Genomic DNA, 15,198 nt, shown 5'->3' with positions numbered 1-15,198 from the left:
CCCTCTCTGAAATGCAGAAGGAAAGGGAAAAACCATCTAATCCTCCTGATGGAAGCACTTTGCAGGCAGAAAAAGGCTTCCTAAGTGAAAAACGAGTTCTAGTTTCCCATTAAAAAATTTTCCAAAAACGCACCTATCCCTACAGGAGCACAAGCCTTATGAGGAGTGACTGAGGGGAACTGGGGTTGTTTAGGCTGGAGAAAAGGAAGCTCAGAGGAGACCTTCTTGCATTCTACAACTAGCTGAAAGGAGGTCATAACTAGGTGGGTGTCAGCCTCTTCTCCCAGCTAACAAAAGACAGGACAAGAGGAAATGGCCTCAAGCTAAATTGGGAGAGGTTTAGATTGGACATTAGGAAAAATTTCCTCATGGAAAGGGTTGTCAAGCATTGGAACAGGCTGCCCAGGGAAGTGGTGGAGTCACTGTCCCTGGAGGTATTTAAAAGACATGTAGATGTGGCACTTAGGGACACTATTTAGTGGTGGACTTGGCAGTGCTGGGTTACCAGTTTGATTCAATGATCTTAAAGGTCTTTTCCAACCTAAATGATTCTATGATTCACAGACTGAAGCTATTCAGGTCAGAGGTCTTTTTCTTCTGTGTATAAAATGCCCTACAAAGCACTGCTCAGGAGCTTGAGACTAAGACAAAAATACTGAAGAATCATTTTAGCTAGAGAAAATCTCCCAGGGGAAGCCTCATGGACTTGGTAACACCAAAACAATTTTTAATTGTATGTTGGTTTCAAAGAAATATTCACCTAGCACAGCAAAATAAGCTCTATAATTTCTGACATTATCAAAGGGAAAAAAAAACAATTTAGCTTCATCTAAATCTTAAACAGTTTTTGTGACTATTCAAGAATTTCTAGCAAACAAAAGAAAAAGCATATTTTATGGAGTTTGGCTTCAGAAGTTATTTTAACAAAAAGTAGATAGCAAACCTTTCTTGAGGCCTTGTCACATTAGATTTTACAAAGGAAAAGAGGGACAGATTTTTACTAAGTTCATTTATATTTCTATAAGGATTAAAATAGTACAATATAACAAAAGGATACCAGGTTCTGTAGAAGGTTCAGCATTTTCACAGCTCAGGTTTTGCGAAAAGGTAGTCCACAGATGGATGTAGTTCCACAACACCACATGCACATGTCTGGCAACAGAAACTAAAACCTGCTCTTTGTTTGAAGACAGGAACTGTGGCAAGGTACAGCTGCTTGTTTGAGCTAAAACACTGAAAAATAGACCAGTTAACCAGCAGCACAAGTTTACACCCACATCTTAATGTACCCGTTCAAGGCTTTAATTGCATTTATAACACAGACCAGAAAATATGCTACAGGAGGGCTGCAACAAAGACCAGCTTCTGTGACTGAGAGAAAACAGACATATGTGTGCTAATTCAAAGGGCCAAGAAAACTGTGTGAGGTGGAAGAGGATGGGAAGGAGGATAGCAACAGTCTGCAAACAGTATTATTATGGCTCTGTGAATAACTGATAGTCTTCTGGAGACTGTCTGAGTCCTGGGGAGAAAGAGAAGGAAAAGGTATTTGTCATTGATGAAATGAAAATCTGAAAGAACTATTCAGTGAGCAAGGTCACTTGGTGTTTTTGGACACAGGATAGTCTATTCAGCCTCAACCCTTTTGGATCTGAGTCCAGAGAAACAATCTAAAGAAAGGGTTGGAGTCACAAAGTTGTTGGGGCTGTTTAAATGACTCACTAGCTAAAACTCTAAGCCAGCAGAAGAGAGTGCCAGATTTTATTGATTTCTGACTTTCAGAGGCTGAAACCAGTATTGCTTGTTTCTCAGGGATATTTTCCTGCCCATATGAAAGGGCTACAACAGGCTCCATGATAAAATAGTTTACCAGATAATATTTGAGTGAGAAACCAGAAATCAAAGCATCCTCTCTCCACTCCATGGAGCAAACAGACATCCCAAGGAAAACAAAGAAACAGAAGAACTTCTACACTCATCTACAACTCCAGTTGACTGAAAATATTCACAGAGTTACAAAATGTTGTAGATGGAGCCCCATTCATACAAAGGCTGAACTGTATTACAAGCAAAGCTATTTCTTTCATGTTGTTCTTTATAAATTATGCTATAGGCCTAGACAGGTTAGACAGGGGCCTCGGTTAATCAGTGGATTAATTTGGGTCCAGCAATTACGTTGGAAGACAGCTGTTCTGTGTTTCGTAACCTATTGTAGTATTCATTTGGACTGTAAAGGCTGTATCAGAAGTAAGTTGGTGGTTACACCTCCAGATATTTCTCAACCATAAAAGGAATATGAGCTTATACAGTTCACTTGATCTGCCTTTCCATTTTATGCCTTAAAGAAAACATTGCAGGAAAAAGCAGTTGAATTGCAACATCCCTAAAATCTGAGAAAAAGCTGAAGTTTGCTTCTGCATCTGGATTAGTGGAAGTGATTCATTTGAAGATGATACTAGCTATTCATTGTTCACTGCCTGATTTCTTTACAAGGCAGGAATCAGTACGGAGTACTCCATTCACCGAGCACAAATCATTACAATTTAACTTGTGAGCACATTCTGATTTCCTGACATGACCATTCCACAGACTGCTCTGAAAAGATTTCATGCAAGTCAGCCTTTACTATTGGCTGAATGCTAATTATACAGATCATGGGAAGAAGACAGTTGAGAGCAAATCCTTGTGTTAGCACTTCTTGTAGCACAGCCGTAAGAAAACACGGCTGGGAATCAGTCTCTTGGAATTTCAGATGCATGTTAAAGCTTAAAGAAACATCCACTTTCTGATTAAGGTTCTTATAGTGCTAAGACTGATTTAGCCTGCTTATGAAAATTAATGCCCATTGGATAATTAACTGATATTAAAGGAATTTGGTAGAAAAAGCAACCTGCTGGGTTCCTCTTGACCACAGTCCAAAGATATACTGCTCTGCTTGGTGTAATTAGTAAGACATCATTACCCTACAGCTATACTGCAGAACCATTAGTCCATATTGTTGCCTCTCTCCTGGAGCAGCTGTAAGCAGGTGATATGGATGAATGCTATCAGTTAATATCAATTATTATGATCTCACAACAAAATCACACATGGCAGGGTGGATTTTTTTAATGTAATCACTTTCATATTATCATAGAAGGTTAAAGTCACACTTCTAATGCAAAAATAGGTGCTAAAGTTCTTAGTAAATTAATCTCTTTTCAGATGCCCAAGGAAGTTCAAGTGTGCAATAAAAAGACTGGTTTTTTTCTTCTGATAAATCCATGTAAAAACTGAATATGGTGGAACTAAGTATTTAGTATTCTAGGCCATATTCCTCAAATCAGAGCAGCTACTTACTACTCTGCTGCCAGTGTAATCTATTAAGCAGTCTTAATCTGACAAATGAAGGACAATAGCACTTTAGTAAAGGGCTTTCTATCTGCTTAGGAAGCCTGCAAAGGGGCTCTGAGGACTGTCACTCTCATCACACCCCAGAAGCAGCCATACAGCTCTCCCTCCCTGAGCTCTTTGCAGCTGGGTGTGCAGGACAAGAGCAGAAGATCTGGCAAAGCTGTGCTTCCCACCAGCTCAACCACACACTGAGAGCAGAGTGCTGCCTTGCTCGGCTACACATCAGCATCCAGCTATTGCTTTTCCCTGTGATTTGGCTCTTGGAAAGACCAAACTGGCAACGTGACTTTCTTACACTGGCAAGGCTAAAATTCATTTATCCTGCTGATTTCAGAGAGGGTGTTAGTCACTCTGTCAGGACTGTTGCCAGCCCTCAGGCATTCTTCCTGTATGAGTTACCCAAAGAATGATTTTTAGACTGTGTGTATGTGGGTCCAGTGCTTATTTTTTGTTCTTCTAAGAATTTTTTAAATTCCTCCCTAGCTCAGCATGATGATACCTGATAAAAAGCAGGGGGTCAGGAGGCCATTCAAATGCCCCTTGCCCAGCTGTGCAGCAAGACTGTGCTACTTTCAGTCTTCTGCGGGTAAAGCAGATGAATCAGAAAATAATGCTAACATTTTTGCAGCAGTATGAGAAGCACATTAGTTTCACTCATACAAAACCAACCAACCTTTAGCAAGCAGACTACCCATAACTGGGCGGTTTTCAATGGATTTAAAGAAGGGAACAGGTAGCAGGAAGGCTTGATCTTAAAAACACAAATTAGAGACTAGACAACCAGGGTGTCCCAGGCCCACTTCTGATACAAAATAACAGCGAAACACTTCTCGAATATTCTTGATTTAATCCTGTGTGTGGCAATACAGTCATCTTGCAGTGTTTCAGTCATCACTCTGTGTTGTTCTGGGTGCAGCACTCTGAAAAGACTGGGATGCTTTTATTTCACGGCCTTTGCTTTTTTGGAGGCTGGGGTGGCTGGGAGGGTCTTTCAAATTCACACCTGTGGAAGGTCTAGTTGAAAACACAGGAGCACACAGAGCAGTGAATGAATGCACCAAATCAAAAATCAGGTGCAGTATATAGCTGGATTATCACAAGTTATACAGCTCCTTCTTTTTAATCCATTTGAAACTGCTGCAACCTTTTGACTTAGGAAAGAAAGTTGCAGCAAGATGTTTCTGCTGAAGATGTTAACTTTGATAAAGTTAAGTCCCTGATGCCAAGTTAGGGAGACAAGTGGAGTTCACATCAAAATGGGAGCCCTTGGTTCAGCAGTATGCCTAAAGACAAGCTTTCTCAAGTGGGCAAAATGTGCATCTAATATGTTAGCTAGATGTTTTGACAGCGTGGTGTTCATGCGTTGCTTGTGTTCTAACCATCTGGTGAGCACATTAATTCCTCCAGAGAAGGGAGAGACAGCAAGCAACAAGCACGGCAGAGGTTTGCACAGTTTACATTACAGCTTTACACCCAGCCGTGAGGTCGCAGCACTGCACCCCTAGAGCAGAGTTTGGCAGCAACCAGCACCACGTCAGAAGAGACCAGACACAACCCTTGCACTCAGAGGGACCACATTTCTTCCTCTCTTGGCAACTGACACAGATTTCCGAGAGCACAAATATGAGAAAAATAACCCTGAGCAGACTGTCTGTGGGAGGTGCCATCAAGGCTTTTGCAAGTGCTACCACAGCACACCATGATGTGCCAGTCTGGTTCAATCACTGTTTTCACAACATAGTAGGAGCAAGTCACAGGAAATTGTGTGAAAGGAGTAACAGCATGGAGAGGACACTAAAACCTACTCTAACATGGGTTAGGGGAAACCAGTACAAATAAAAGCTGGCAGGCTGTAACCAGCAGGGTGGAAGATCTGCTTTCAGAAAACAGGCAGGAAAGGTGTGAGGGAATTTAACTTCCTTTCATAATTGTTGGTTCTCCTACCTTGGCACAAAAAGAAAGCACACAGATTTTATCCTCTGACTGACTCTGACTGGAACAAAACACTTCCTTTAATTTTAAACACAACTGCTAAACAAAATTTTGATACTCCTACAAGAGGTACTCATAGGTAAATTTTCCCCTTGTCAGCTCTCAGATGCTCATAGAGGAATGCATCAGTTAGCCTGGCTGGGGATGATACAGTTTCAATTTTTTTTTGGCAATGGATATTTCTGTCATACCCTGGTAACTTCATTTAAGGTTTTGCATGAGGCAGAATGGTCACTCCCTTAACTAATGTCATCCACATCTCCTCATTAGCTTCCACTACTTGCAGCCTAGAATGTTAAACAGGTTCAGCAGGTTCAGGTATAAAGAAAGGTGTATCTAAAATCCTTCACTGTGGTTTGTCATTACTTGCAGTTAAGGCAATTTTTTGTTTTGGCAGTGTCATCTTTAAGTCATTAGATATGTCACCTCATTTCATTAAAAGCAGTCAAGTTTTTTTGATAAGGTGCACCAAGATGACTAAACTATTGATATTCAGGACTTCACATCTCAAAGCGCATGTGCCAGATGAATATCATAGAAGGATCAACTAACTGACTTTAAGAAAAAAAATTTGGGTCTTTCTTATTGCCATTAAGAAGCATGGAAATGCTCAAAGCTTTGGGGGATACCAAGTTACAGTTTTGAAAAAAAAAGATAAAATTCCTCTAGCATAGGTCTTTCAGATTAGTGCAAACCAATATATTGTTGAGAGAGTAGGTAATAGACATTGGACATAGATCCTCCACACAAACCTTTGTATTCTCAAAACTTTACACTTAAAAAAAGTTATTTTCACTGTTGGTTTTATGTGACTATGTAGAGGGGATAGAAAGACAACCCTAAGTGATATGTTTCATGAGCACTTCTGCAAAGGTGAAGAGGATAAGAATTTGGCATCGAAAACTTCTAACTTTACAGTGTGTCTCATGATAAGGACAAGGCAAGACACTTCTTATGTCAAAGTTGTTTCTCAGGAAGCGAATAAAAGCAGAGATCTTGCAAGAAGCTAGTTTAAGAAGCTTCAGATTTTCTATATATTTTATGCACAAATAATCAGCTCACTGAGGAGTCCTTGGTTTTTCATGTGAATGACAGACTGTGAACTTTTAAAATGAAAGTTCTGTGCAGAGTGGATGTGACACAGTGAAAAATGAGTAGTCACGGTGCATTGCCATCGGTTCACAGCTCTGACATAAATGCTATTTCATTCACTTCCTTCTGCAACCCTAAATAATACACAGAATCCAGCTTACAGAAATTAAATTTCTATATAATTAAATCCATAAACATGGAATTTGATACTGCACTCAAAACCAATTTATTTCCTTTATTTTCCTGGGCAAAAGCAGAGTATGAAATTTCATCATACATGTTCGTTCCTGCAAAACTATTACTATAATTAAGGAAGGATCTTGTGGTTAAGACATGAATAAAAGGCAGCAGTGATAGGGGGTGAGTACAACCGCACTACAGCTTACAGAAGTTCTGGTTTGAATCTGCAGAATGAAGATAATTTAATCATAACAAAAATTAGACATGATAATGTGTATTAAAATCCACCTGCAAAAATAATTCATAACTGTGTTTTATACTATACACAAACTCAGAGCAAGAAGCCATATTTTCTTTTATTGAAAATGCATTTTACACATTTTAATGAATATTAAAGGCATTAAGAAGTTCAAGGCACTGCACTGGGACTTGATTGCAAAACTTTCCTCTAACATTGAGAGTATTTGATTTAGGAGGTGTTTTGATTTTTTTCTACAGTGTAAACTAGAGAAGTTTATGGTCTCAGTGATAGACAATTAATGCATTCAGATTGTTAAAACCTCATGTTCCAATGTATGCTCAATAATCAGAAGTCCAATGTCATCTCTGAACACATTCCAACTGCACTTAATGCAATTAATTGGTTTTTAGAAGAACAGAACTGTAAATCCAAGGATACCTGGTGGACAGAAAGCAAGTATAGATTAATCTCAGTTCAAGGGGGGAAAAAGGAATAATTCTTTGCTGCATAATACACTTGTCATGTAGGCCTCTCCTTTAAATAGCTTTAACCAGAGTAATTCCATATTACTCACATGCATATCAACTGCAGTGAATCAAGACTTGCAAATTGGAATTTTATTAGCCATAACAAAGTTAACAAGTAATCTTCCAGTGTAATACTTCAGCATCACTTACTCTTCCATTTTATCTGACAGCAGCTCCTGATACCCTCAGGAAAGACAAATCATTCACCCTTAGTGACCACCATCAACACAAGTGGCCAATTGGTCTTCGCGAATGAGGAAGACACAGCAGCAAAAAGACCACTCACAAACACAACTGCACAGCTTTGTGTCCTCAGCAGAAACCTGAAAGCTTTAAGCAATGAAATTATTGTATATTTCTGCAGCAAAATTTCCTGATTAGTTTTGAATGAAAGTCACAATAACCAAAAATTTCCCCCCTCAAGGACAACTGATGGTATTCGTTCTTATGTGTTAATATGTTTGAAAAAAAATTGCATTTAAAAGAACAAAAAAGTGCATTGAGTGCTGCTTGTAGGGGCTGGAGCTACATGTGTGGTATTTGTTATCAGCTTGTGAAACATATCCAATATGATAGTGAGAGTTTCAAAGAAAATAGCTAAGAAATGACTACATCGATTTTCTCACAAGATGCCACTATAGATGTGCATTTCTAGAGCATAGATCAGACTTTGACTCTTGTGCAAAGCTCTACATCTCTACCCTGTGTTGCACCCACTTTTCTTTACTAAAGAAGTCATTCTGGATATTGGAGGCTCTTTAACAGGAAAGGGTTTATCAGCCTGCTGTTTATTTTAAAACTGCTCACATTTCACAAAGTACCAGGATTCTTTTCTGAAAAGTATTTTGAGGCAGTGACTTTACTGGAGAGACTTTGTGCCAGCACCAGTTTAACTGGTGTGTTGGCTTCCAGAATGGTTCCAACATATCTTTATGGTAAACTCATTTGCAGGACATTTTTTGCCAGGGCAGACTAAGAGGCAATACTCTCCCCTTGAGTTTGTAATAGATTTGGATTCTGAGATTTATATGAAAAGCAAATTCAACCACGACTTTGGCTGGAAGGATTTGTTTGTCTTCTATTTCATTCTGAGTGCTGAAAATGCTAGAAACTTTTTTTTTCTTAAGGAAAGCTTAAGATTCACTAACTCATTCTTTCATTAAAATGGTATGAAAAAAGCAACAGGGAGAAGGGACTCCAGTATGGTGTGGGCAGAATCTAAGTGGAGAAAAGGAAGTACCTTCTCTCATTACACATACCCAGGCCTGAGAATTCTTTAACCCAGGGAGCTTTGCAAGGCCTGGGGAATACCTGAGAAAGTGCTTAGCAATGTCTACTGCAATGGCATTGAACTGGCCAAGACCATTCTGGTTCCTCAAGTCCAAATGTTTCAGCCACTGAAGGAGTCCTCTTACACTATAAATCATAAATCTCTAAATAAGCAGACTTAAAGAGGTTAAGATTATTCTCAAGCATGGAAAAGGCTCAAATAGAGGAAATAAGTCTGCACATAATATAGCTTACCTCTGTCATACTAAGACCATCACAGGGCAATTGCCTGAAATAAAATGCAGTAAAGAGAATAGATTGGCCTAGTAAAACAAATGCCTCATTCTAATCAACTGGACAAAAATCAGTAAACCAGATCCTTATCTCTGGACTAAATAGCTGGAGTTTAAGATGGGATGTTTAGAAGAACCTCTAATTTTTGTAAAACTCTGTGTAGGACTCATCTACTGAGGGGACTCAGTTGCAGCAGAGCAGAATTAGCTTCCTTCTGTAAAACAGACACCTATTACCTGGGCAGCTGAACGGCTCTTTGAGATCCAGTGATGATATTGACAAAATCTTGATTTACTGTAATGGAACCTAAGTCACTAAAACATTTAGGTGCCTAAATTTAGGTGTCCTCATATTGTGGATCTCACTCACTATGGGGTGACTTAAATGGTTCATGTCAAGCCTTCTCAAGTCACAGTCTCTCAAATTAGAGCATTTGAAGACCTAGAAGATATGTCAAATCCCAGTTAAGCCTGAAAGACATGCAGAGATCAAACCAAAGAGTAAAAATAAATGTAATAAACTATAGTTTGTTTAGTCACAAACTATAGTTTTCTCTTTCCACCATAATTTGAGATATATTACTGCAATCAGAAAGAAAAAAATTAAATAAAATATGGAAAGCAAGTAAAACTAGACATCAAAAAGATTGTATCTCATTTCAAGGTCTCAAAGATATTCTGAGGCATATTGAGTTTATAACAAAAAAGCAAAATCCTATATTTTACGAGCACTAACTATAGTTCTGAGAAAAAAAAATCCAAGTCAAAATGGTTTGTGAATTGCAGTGAAAAACTGCTGTTCATGTTGCTAAACATTATAAGAAATAACACTGAAAAATTATGCTGATTCTGGATTTTGATAAATCTCTGTATAATACAATTTATACTCTGATAATTTGATCATCAGTTTTTATCTGCTAATACTGTCTTGATTGATGGGTCAAGTAACTTCGATGAGTCCTGTTTCTTGGCTCCATCTATGGCATAGGTACAAGTTCTTTTGGCTTCTTCACTTTTTTTAACGGTAGCTTAAAGTTGAGTTTACACAGGTTTTATTCACTAGAGTTCTGTCAAATTATTTTCCAAGAGTGTATCTAAAAGAGGTTTCTGATATTACAGAATCCCCCAGTCTCTCAAGTTGTAGACATTCACCCATCTTATGCCACTTCTGGGACGGTTTGGCAGGCATTACCGACATACTATTCCTCCTCCATTCCTCCTCCATTCCATGCAGCTGCAGCTGCATCTCCACTTCTGTCCTCGGAAGTTATAATGCTTAATCATTCTTTGCTACTGAGCAATCCGTAGGGGATGCAGTTTCTAAGATGGTCCAATTTATTTGATGTCATCAACCCTCAGGGAATTGCTTTTACAGCTGAGTTGAATGTTAATGATCAGTATTCCATATTCTAAAAATGGCAAAAGGTCTATGGAATAATCTCTGTAGCTATTTCTTGGATGCAATGGATAAATATTAATAGGTCTGCTAAAAATATAATCATTTGCCCTACAAAAACACTTCAAAGAGTATAAAGAGTATAAAATCCATCCCTGCATCTTACATATACCAAATCATGCACAATAATGAGTCCCTGTATAATGACGGTATTAAATTGCATCTCAAATTCGTGTCACTGAAAATTCATTTAGCGTTTTTCACTTACAGGCATCAGAAGAAAATGAGTTAAGACAGTCCTGCTACTGGCTGTGACAGAAACATTTGTCTTCCAATGCTTGTAAATAAGGAAAAAGGAAATAAGAATTGATTGATAAAAATTTGACTGGAAAAGAGTTTAGTCATTTATTAGTATGAAAAAACTACTGTCACAGATCTAGTCTGTATAATGCACCATACTGGGAGGAAAGGGTTTCTGTATAGCCCAAGGACGAAATTAATAGTCACAAAATCATACCAAAACCGATGCCTCCCCCAAGTTCAGACTGAAGCTTTTGACAACTAGTTTCTAATTGTAAGAGAAGTAGGATAAGGTCTTTTAAGAGGCCAAATAATTCAGGAGTCATTTAGCGACTAATGATCTCTATTTCCAATACCATGAGAACAACAGTATGTGAGCTAATTTTAACATGTGGAAAGAACATTTAATTTTATCAGAAGGAAACAATGAGGAATCTAATTCATTCTCCACATGTGTGCATAACCCCCATTGATATTAATAAGAGTTAATCAGCCTATGGAGAGGAAAATAGGGCTCCAGATGTGGCAAAATGTTTTAAGAAAATTACACACAGCTTTCTAATGACCACAAAAATTATTTCTTTATCAGTGGAGAGAGAAAAATGGCTTCATATCCAGGCAGTCATGACACGTTTCTGGCTTTCTCAAGGCTATATTTATGTGAGCGGTGGTACACACATAGACACACACACACACTCACAAATGTGTATATGGATGGTGTCTCACAGACACACAAGCATATTCTTCTCAGTTGTTGTCTTTTTCCAACCAAGGTGATCCATGGCACAGGGTTGTCTGAAATTCCACTGCTCTTCCTACTGGCTGCTTTTCACAACTAGGAGTAAAGGAAGAAAAATTTTGCTTAATTCATTAATTTTTTTAACTGAGTGTTTAAAGTGCTGTCAGAGGTAGCCGACAGGACAAATAAAGGCTGGTGAAGAATCTTCTTTGCCCTGTGCTGCGTTTGGCTGTAATTCTACTAACTTTGGTGAGTGAGGAGGGTTAATCTTGATTAGTCATTGGCAAATTTCCTCAGTTGCCTATTGGTATTCTTGAAGCTGGATGTGCTTTGACTTAATCCTTAACATTTGTACCAGTCATTTCCACTTTCTTTTCAGGATGAACTTTGATATAAGAGGTTGATCTTCAGCAAGTCATTCCATCTAATTATTCATTCTTCTGAGGCATTTCCTTCTGAACACATAAAAATACTTTGCTGTTTCTATGGTGGAGATCTTTCCCTTCGTTTTCTGAACTTTTTGAGAGCACAGCGCTCCTAATGCTGTTGGATAAACCAACCATTGCTAAATGGGACCTCTGTAGAGCCTGAAAGGGTCGTCCTTTTATTGGTGTTCACAGCAGAATTTTAACTAAATGACATTCAACTTTCTTTTCACACCACTTCCTGGGGAAGAGCCCAGGCCTTGAAATCCTGCACTGTATGTTCTCTGTAGCCAAGAACCTGCAAACTTGAACTAAATCATCCCCAATGTTTTTACAGTCCCCATTCTGTTAAGCTAAGCTTATGATGTGTTAATGTTATTTGCACGCAGATACTTATTGATGACTCTTTTATATAGCTTTCATCTAATTTTATCTTTAATACAATGTTCAACTTTAGAATCATATAATTTGAAGCCTTTGTCTCTGATAAAATTCCCTAGAATTTGCATTTCACACAACGTTTTTGCATGTTTCAAAATGTCAGGATAATAATAAGAGCAGGACTACTGGGGTTTTGTTTCATTTTACACCTGTGGAATGAAAGGCAGGTTGGGTACAGGCATCTCTGTTTACTTTTCTTTTGAGTCATAGACAATAGGATATTCAGTCACTGATGAGAGCTCATTTGTACTCTCAATGTTTTTCTGTCCACTTAAGCTGATTTTATGTAACACGCAAAATTACTATTCAATATTCATTTAATTATGCACCAAATACAGTAAGCCAAAGAATTAGCTTAATCAAGCTTTTTTCTTCCTCAAAAAATCTCAAACAAACCAATGAAACCAGAAAAAAAAAAAAGAACAAAACCAACAGATAAGAGCTATGACAGGTATTGCAGATAGGCTCCTGACTTGACTATCAGGAAACATTTGTTCCTCTCCTGGTGTGGCTGTTTACCTCTGATGCTGATTTTAAACTGGAGATTTCATTTTGCCTTCGTTTACTTTGTCAGCTTTTTCCATTGGCAGTCTAAGATAGTTACTTAGCAAATTTCTACTTATGGTTCAGGCCATATATATACATATCTATATCTGTATATTAAACTATTTATGGTATAGACATACTCTTTACTAGATTTCATTAAAATGTTCCCTCAGTTGTGCTTTTATGTTTGTAGGTGCATTTGTATATATATATATATATGTATATATAAAAATATATATATATAAATATATATATATATATGTATCTCAAACTATTTATGGAATAGACACCCTCTTTACTACCTATTAAGTTGAGCTTTAATCTTTGCAGGCCAAATATTCCTCCCAAATCACAAACAACAGGTTTAGAAATACAGATCTCATCAAAGTACTACTGAGAGTTTTGGAGGGGGAGGTTTTGATGATAGTGAATTTGGTGAAGGTTTGGTTTTAATGACACTAGGACCAAAATCTGGCCTTCCCTTCAAGGTAAGGGCTGTCACATATTTAAAATGGACCTGACTTAGGAAATTAAAAGGGGCCAACAGCCCAAATTGTGAGTTCCTGTCACTATTGCTCACTTTCTCCATTCATCTGTACTCTATAATCTGCATACAAGATAACTTCATCCAGTTCTGAATGAGAGACAAAGCTTATCCTCTTTTCCTGGGAATTTGGACAAGAGCTGGTTGCAGGATAGAGGCGGTTCTATTTTTATCTTTTTAGTAGAACTTCATCATATTATCCCTTATATATATTTGGTCTGGATGCTTAGAACCACAGCAAAGGATCTCAGGCAGAAGACACATGATTGGGAAAAGTCAACTAAATAAGCAAGGTAATCAATGATGCCATGGATAGCTAAAATCTTACAAAAAAACCTTACTAAACTCTAGGTTTCCTCAGGATAATGGTTCAACACCTAAGATCTGCAGAACTTGTTTGATACTTGCTTCTTTCTCACAAACCTCTTAGAGCTCAAAATCCCATTTCTAACCTTCTTTGAGACTGAGAAACGATAAGAACAGATATTTTGGTAAACCTGTGTTTACCTTGTGGTTACCATTAGTGGAGTGGTACTAGGCAGGTGTATGTGGGGTTTTATTGCTTCAAAGGATGCATTTTCATTTTTAAATGCCACAAAACCCCTGAGTTTTTGAGTAGGAACATATGCTTCTCCTGGTTTATTTCCTCCTCCCACTACTGCATAAAAATATATATTGACAGTGCCTTGTGGCATTACAATTTTTACTGTGGCGCATTATAGTTTCCAAAACACATCACTTTTTATGATATGTGGTAGCTTAAAGGGAAAAGCAGTATCCAGCAGGGAAATGAAGGGTAAAACACTGGCCTCTTTGAAGTCAGTGAGAAAAACTATTACTGCATTCAGTAGAGGCAAGGTTTCAGTCCAAACATTCAGGGAGAAACATGGAGCCATATATATAATTTTATCTCCTGGGCAAAACCATAGAGAAGAGAAGAGCAGTGCATTCATCTGGAATCTAGGATGCTTAATGTCAGTAGGCCTTTCGGAAATTGCGTTACATAGATGAATGGTATGTTGGTCCAATGAAACATCCAAAATCTTATTTGACTTCCAAGTCTATAAAAGAAGAAAAAAGGACCCAAAAACATTATAGCCCGTAAGATTTCTGTTTACATATGTAACACAGAGCCAAACATATCTGAGAATAGAACAACCAAACTTGAGGCTTCCCCAGGCTATATTAGTACATTGCAAAGTATACAGAATTACATTTAGATGGTATTTTATAAAGGGGCAGTAAACGTTTATAAATAAAAACCATATTAATATGGGAATTCTCCTCTAGTAGCTGCCCTTCTATAATTTAAGATATTTGTAGCTAATTAAGAGAATCTAGTAACACAGTTAAACAGGGAAAATATTGAGATAAATAATTCATGAACATCTGAAGTAAAACACTGCTAAAAAGATATTTTGACTAATTTACTTCTGACAAATAAATGAGCAAAGCTTTGTTTTTGCAAGAGCCTAATGAACACAATTTTCACTTCTGTAGCTGAAACAAAACTTATTTTGAACAACTGCCAGTTTAATTTCTAAAGGCTCATAACACACAACTTAGATAACAAATCATGCAGCTCCACCACTATTTGTGAATTTTGAGTATATGAACACATTTTTGCACTGAACAGTTCTCAAATCCATCAGCCAAAATGTCAGTACCAAGAAACAGTAAGAATGCTGGAATAGCAGCTAAATTCATTAATTAAATCTTCATAGGTTGGCATATAATTCACATACAAGGAAGAAAAATGACGGGAGAGTTAAAGCAGTTCTAATCTGAGCCCCACTCTTTTTTCCTTTTTAATGAAACAG

This window comes from Chiroxiphia lanceolata, chromosome 1 (genome assembly GCF_009829145.1).
Source record: "Chiroxiphia lanceolata isolate bChiLan1 chromosome 1, bChiLan1.pri, whole genome shotgun sequence".
Lineage (NCBI taxonomy): Eukaryota > Metazoa > Chordata > Aves > Passeriformes > Pipridae > Chiroxiphia > Chiroxiphia lanceolata.
This window is presented reverse-complemented; position numbering follows the sequence as displayed.